This window comes from Cryptomeria japonica, chromosome 7 (assembly GCF_030272615.1).
Source record: "Cryptomeria japonica chromosome 7, Sugi_1.0, whole genome shotgun sequence".
Classification (NCBI taxonomy): Eukaryota; Viridiplantae; Streptophyta; class Pinopsida; order Cupressales; family Cupressaceae; genus Cryptomeria; species Cryptomeria japonica.
The window spans coordinates 612,538,491-612,545,535 of record NC_081411.1 but is presented as its reverse complement, the minus strand read 5'-3'; positions in this window follow the sequence as shown (position 1 = coordinate 612,545,535).

Here is a 7,045-nt window from a genome sequence, read left to right as displayed (position 1 = left end):
ACTTTCCATCTAAAAAAATATTGCAACAAGATCAAAAATTGTCTTCAGCATAAGCTCCCACTCAAATCTGGATTAGTTCAAAAAACCCATTAGCCCACAACTGAAACCAAAGGTGACAGGATCTGATACCACTTGTAAAGAAGTTAAGTAGTTAAACAACTTCCTATACTAATTTTGAGAGGATGATAATGCAAAAAAATTTACACACAATAACATACATACCATAACACAGTGATTTACATGGGGAAAACCCTTTCGGGAGAAAAAACCCACACTCAAAAAGTAGCTCTATATTATTCAGCAATCAATAACAAATTACAATATACTAATCACCATAAGAATCTTACACACAACCTCTATCTCACGCACCTCGTATATAGGAGATGCAATACAAGAAAATGTCAAATGGTATTACAAAATCATGGGCTAAAACCACCCAATAAGGTGTAGATGACCTTATCTCCTTTCTATATGCCCTATGACGTATTAAAACTCAAATCAAAATGTTTCCCTCCCTTTTACAACTCATGTATGTGTCTGATACATTTTATATTTCTTATTTCAAGAGTACAAACTTCTAGAGGCCATAACTTGAGAACCGTGTGTCCTATTGACAAACCATTTGAAGCATCAGAAAGCTCGTAAAGTACTCTATTGCCTCATAAGATGATATGTCTCTTTCAACAAATTTTTAAGGAATTTAGGGGCCTCTAAAGTCCTAAAAATTAAATTTAAACCTTTCATTGGACCCCTCCAAAACAAGGTGATCTTCCGACGTAACTTTACCAGAATGCATATCTAGCCAACCAAAAGATTCGAGAAGAATTTTGCACCCTTTTGTGCTCAAATTAAAACTTACTATAAATATTAACCTCATGTAAATTCAAGGTTGAGACACCATTTTCCCAACACGGACCATCTACAACCACTCAAAAATGATCTCTTAAAGAGATCAATCACCAAAAGCTGGCACAAAGAAGTAAATCCAGTGAATTGACAGAGCCAGGGCAACCCAAACAAATTGTAAAAATTCATGTCATAATAAATATGCAGTAAAGAGCACCAAATAATCTGAAACTCATATTACTGATTCCTCATGCTATCTTAAAGATGTTCCCAAATCTACATAGTCATACCAATTTTTGTGAAAGACTGCAAAGAATTTTAGTATTTCAATTGAGACAAATTTTATGATTAAACTGTAATCCAAAGAACACTTTAATCTTTGCTACATAGATGATGATGACTTGAAATCTAGGAGTTAAACATCTTACACACTACCAATCTTAACTCTAGAACCATATAACTATAAAATGTAATGTGGTAGAATAAAGACTAAATTATTAACTCATATACTTGTGAAAATTCTCTCTTCAATACTTACACATTTTGTTAATAACATGTGTGAATCCAAACATCAAAATCACTCATCAACACCTTGAGCATGTATCCAACAACTAAAGAAATTATATCCCATAACTAAAACATAAATCATATGTAACAATGTGAACTACCATATAAGTATATTGAATTTTTGGATAGATAAACTTACATAGATACAACTATAGGAGTTCTAGACAATCTTCTATGCTAATTCCCAAGACACCATCTAGTTAGAGGCACATCTTCTCTCAAATACACTGGACACACTTCATTTGATTCACTAGTCATGACCACGCCATATATTCTATTAATCTCCTTAATGACAACACATATTGTCAGACATCGGGTTGACACCAATGACAACACATATTGCCAACAAAACCCCCATTCACATTGACAAATAGTTTCATACTTTTAAGATCCCTCATTCCAATTTTCATCCATAGGTACTTAAGCCCCCTAAGGGATACAACCTAGTGTATTATGGTATTATGGGTTGCCATTGATGGCAACTCATCATCTCAGGGTAAATGGTTTCATTGTTTGGTTAACCGACATTCATTACACTAACTGGTATTGTTATTCACATTGCTTTACACCGGCATCAACATTCACTTCATCCCGACTAAGCCTTCATCTCGGTAACACATCCAGATCCCAATAACGTGTATATGGAACCCAATAATGGATAGGACCCGACTAAGGAAATAATTTGGTCCCGATTATGTCTTCATGGATTTTGATGGTAACGTGTGATGGCCAACATGGTCATTGGATTTATGTTTGTTTTTTATTATGTTTTGACAACTGACTTGTTTATATTTATTGTTGAAGTCAACATGGTTAAGTTAGAAGGATATATAATAAGATCACCTCAGCGATAGATCAAATATGTCAGATGGAATGCAAACTTTTGGGTGCAAATATTTCAGTGAGTTTTCGTATGCATTTTGGTATGCGAGTGGAAGCGACTATGTGCAGTTTCACATACACAACTTAACTGGAATATAGAGGATGTTATCAGAGCATTCACTGAAACTTATCTAGCATGGTGAGATGCAATTTATAAGTTCATTTTCAGTTGTAAACACTTGTAAGTGTTCTGTAAGTCAGTGAGACTTCTTGTATTTTTTGTTTGAGCATTGAGCTCTAGGCGGTTGGCCTTACTACATGTGCAGACCCTCTTATGTAAAATTTGTATACCTTGATCAATTATATAGATATTGTGGGTATCAGCCCCACCTTGGTTTTTCCCTTTGTAGGGTTTTTCACGTATAAATCTTTGTGTTATGGTGTTGCCTTTCATTGTGCTATTTTGTGTATGCATTCTAATTTTATTTACTATTAACCGGTTAATAAGGAATAAGTTCAAAATTAACTTTACCAATAGAACACTGATTCAACCCCCCCCCCCCCCCCCCCTCATAGTGTTCTTGGATTCCAACAGTGTATGCTACCATAAAATATTAAATATAATTCTATGCTCATCTACAATCCCTTCTCCCTATATTCTTTATCACAAAATTCTCATTGGTTTCATTCCACTCCTTAGCGCCAACAACTATGCTCCTAATAATGGAACCAAATTTTGACAAGAAAATATAGGCCGATAATCTATGTTAAACTTATATGTTAGTGATGACCTTCACTACAAGATGTTGATGTCAAAGGTCCAACATCAACCTATTTGACACCCAAAGTGAGTTATAAAAAAACTATTCATATATGGTTCAATTGTTCACATGTAATAATAATATTCCTTTACTAGTTACATACCTATGGACTCAACAACATCATGAAATAAGGAGTTGGGATAATTTTGCAAGTAGGGTGAACACTCTTACCCTAAATTTTCATCATAATTTTGTTACTAATTTAGTTATCTTATATTTCAAAATGAAACTCAATAAACAAAATTAAATGAACTTGTTGAAATTTACCTAACTATCAATGTCGAATGTTTCTTTCAACAAATATTTTGTCATGACCATTTGATCTGTAATAAATGTCTCTTGATTTGGTGCATCATAACTACTCTCAGGATCATAAATGTAAAGAGACCCACAAGATCAACAAAGGCATGAGCTAGAACTCAAGGCTTAGAAGACTTGCCCACATCAACTATACTAGAGGCTTAGTATACTATATAAGGGTTTGAGTGAATGAGATAATGGACTTTAAGGTGCCCATCTCAATAGTCACATTCTCTCCTAGGGGTCTAACCAAGGGTCTTGGTGCCTAGTTTGGGTCACATTGTGCTCCCATTCTATCTTGTGACCAACCCCCACCTATGCCCTAAAAGTCTATCAAGTCAAAATAATTGGGGATCTCATTAAAGAGAAAACTCACAATAGAGTTTCCTCAAAAATTATTGTGATACCTCATAATTATTGCACAACGGATAGTAAAAAACCATCCACCACCTTGTTGGCATATGCACACTCCAATGAGACATTGTATGTGATTGAAGGTTTTGTCATTGATGGCAACCTTACAATCCTATGACACTAGCAAGGCATTACAATGACAAGATAGTTCACCGACATCAACAGATCACACTCTACACTGGCACTTAGACCACTGGCACTGACATAGAGAAAGGAAGCATACTGGCACAGAGGCCGACATGATTTTTGTTATATTATATTTTGTTTATTATTGTAAAAGCTTTGTAAGCCGACTTGGAAAGTTGTAAGATGAATCTTATATATAAGAGAGATCATTGTAGACATTTTGTAAGTAATGGAAGCGAAGAAAAAGAAGATATTAGGTAGACCTATTATGCAAAATATAGGTTAAAGGTTTTATGTAAAGAACGGAGCAGAAACCGATACTAGATCAGCCATTATAGATGCTATTGTAAAGCAGTACAAGATATTGGATTTTTATAATCCACATTGTAAGTTAGTGAAACTTCCCATTGAGCAGTGAGCTCTAGGCAATTGGCCTTCCTGCATGAGTAGGCCCCCCTTTTGTAAGTAATATTCTCTTATTGGCCAGTAAGTGGATATTGTGGGTCACAAATCCCACCGAGGTTTTTCCCACACCAGGTTTCCTCGTTAAATCCTTGTGTCATGGTGTGCTTTTCATGTGGATGTTTTTATCTCTGTTTATTACATTATTTCTTGCATACCGGTACACTGTTATAATATGTTCTGCATGTTTTAAATTGAGAAATTCTAATTACCGGTTAGATACTGATTCACCCCCCCCTCTCAGTATCTGTGGGATTCCTAACAATTTGTATTAGAGCTTGGTCCTCTATTTTCAAAAGACTAATAGCTTTAGGAAGATCTTGACACCGGTAAAGATGGAAAATTTGATGAAGCAACTTGAAGCAGCTCTCTCAGACTATGATATAGAAAAATTGAAAAATATCAAACTAGAAGATGATCTAAAAGTAGCTCAAGATATCATTCAAGCACTTCAAGAGAATCTTACTATTGCAAGAAACAAGAGAAGAGAACTTTGTGAAAAAATGCAAAATGAGAATGATGAAAAGGAATCACTTAATGATATGTTAAGTAAGCTAAAACTGGAGAACATAACTACAAAGAATGAGATGTAGGATATGCCTATGAGATTTTGTAAAGAGATTGAAGAGAGGAAGAAGAACGAAGAAGAATTGACCAGAAGACTAAGTGATGCAACAAATGAGAACACAAGACTTAGCTATGAAAATGATTTATTAAAGATAGATCTGATGCACACTCAGAATGACTCCAATGAACTGATGAGATAGAAAGAAGTCTTAGAAAGAGAACTAGAAACTGCAAATCAACATAAAGAAAAATTCAAGAAAAGCTCAGAGGAACTTGGTAACTTGCTGAAAAATCAAAAACCTAAAGGTGACACTTCTGGAATTGGCTTTGAAATTGGTGAAAGCTCTAGTACTGCAAACACACAGGATCATAGCAAACTGGTAAGACAACCTAATGCTTATAAATTCAATGGAAAATGCTTTAACTGTAATAAGTATGGTCATAGAGAAAATGAATGTAGATCTAGAAATTATCAGAATATCAACACACCCACCGGTCAATGTTCAAAATGCAACAAAGTTGGTCACAATTCTGAAAATTTAATGAATGTGAGATGTTATGTTTGTGGAAGATTTGGACATTTATCTAATCAATGCAGAACACAAATCGGCATAGGTTATGGGAAAGCTATTCAAAAGAATAATGTGACTTGTTATGCATGTAACAAGATTGGGCATATTGCAAAATTCTGTAGAAGTAAAGGATCACTGGTAGACAATAAAAGTTCTAGCTTGAAAGGTAAAGAAAAAGTTGAAGAGGTTAAGCAAGAATTCTCAAAACAATGGATTAAAAAAGCTGATCTAATTGTTGGAAATACTCCTCCACCAGTAGAACCAATCAATGCTTCACTGGCAGGACAGAGTGATGCTTCACCGATAGGACAAAGTGATGCTTCACCAGCAGGACAAAGTGATGCCCCACCAACAAGAAGTTCTTCATCAAATTGAAGAAATTTTCCTTGAGGGTTTGGCAATCTAATGACACATGTGCTATTATTCCCTCGGTTAGAGATGAGAAGTTGGAAATTACTTCATTACCAGCAGACAATGTTAAGTGAATACTTAACCGGCATGCATTAAATGTGGTAGATGGCAAATAAACACTATAAATTTATGGTTTTGGCTCCATTTCATTTCATCATGATTTCAAACATTCGTAGAGCGTGAAATTTGCAGAGCTAAGGAATTTCAAGCAAAGAGGCAAAGCACTTCAAGCAATCAATCCATCCAAGATAGAAAAAAGGTATTTATCATCATGGCATCCACCTCTGCACTTGAATATATAGCAAACCCTACTATAGTCGAGGTCATAAAATGCCCTATGACCATATTTCAACTAGTTCCCGAAGTAGCAAAGAAAGATGACAATATAGGTGCTTTCTCACAAATACCAAAAGGAGTTGTTTATGCTGAAGACCCCATAATTTACATTCACTGCAACATAGAGGAATTGGGAGATGAAGAGATCAAAACTATATATAAAACTATCGTATGTGATAATTCTAGAAATGTGAAATCGGAACATAAAATCATTGAAACCCTAGGATTTACTAAAATCCTCCGCATTCTTGAATTTCCCAAGGATGTGATTAGGATAGTCTTAAGCAGGGTACATGGTGAATTTTTCTGGTTAGACGCAATTCACAAAATCACCAAGGAAGCTGTGAAAGCTGTCACAGGGTTAGTGACCACTGGTAAAAGGCCAGACAAAACCAAGAAGGTCTCAAATGACCTAGTTACTAAGCTAACTGGTGCTACATCTGATAAAAGGTCCTTAAGAGTCAATGATGTAACTGACACCAATGTAGGGTTTATCAACATGATATTAGGGTATAAGGAAACTCATGCAAATAGGCTCAATTCAATTTCAAGTTTATGCATTAAGAGTGCTTATGACACGATCACAGATAAAGTAAAGATTGATATATGTGAGTGGTTGAAGGATGAGTTAATTGACAACCTAGGCAAGATTAAGAAGGATAAGAAAGAAACTTTTAGGTTTGGAAATCTGCTAGTATGTTTGATGCTACATATAACCAAACAAGTTCCTGGTATAGGCTACAAAGAACTTGGATTTGATATACCGGTAGGTAAACAGCTAGCAAAACTATTCAACAATAT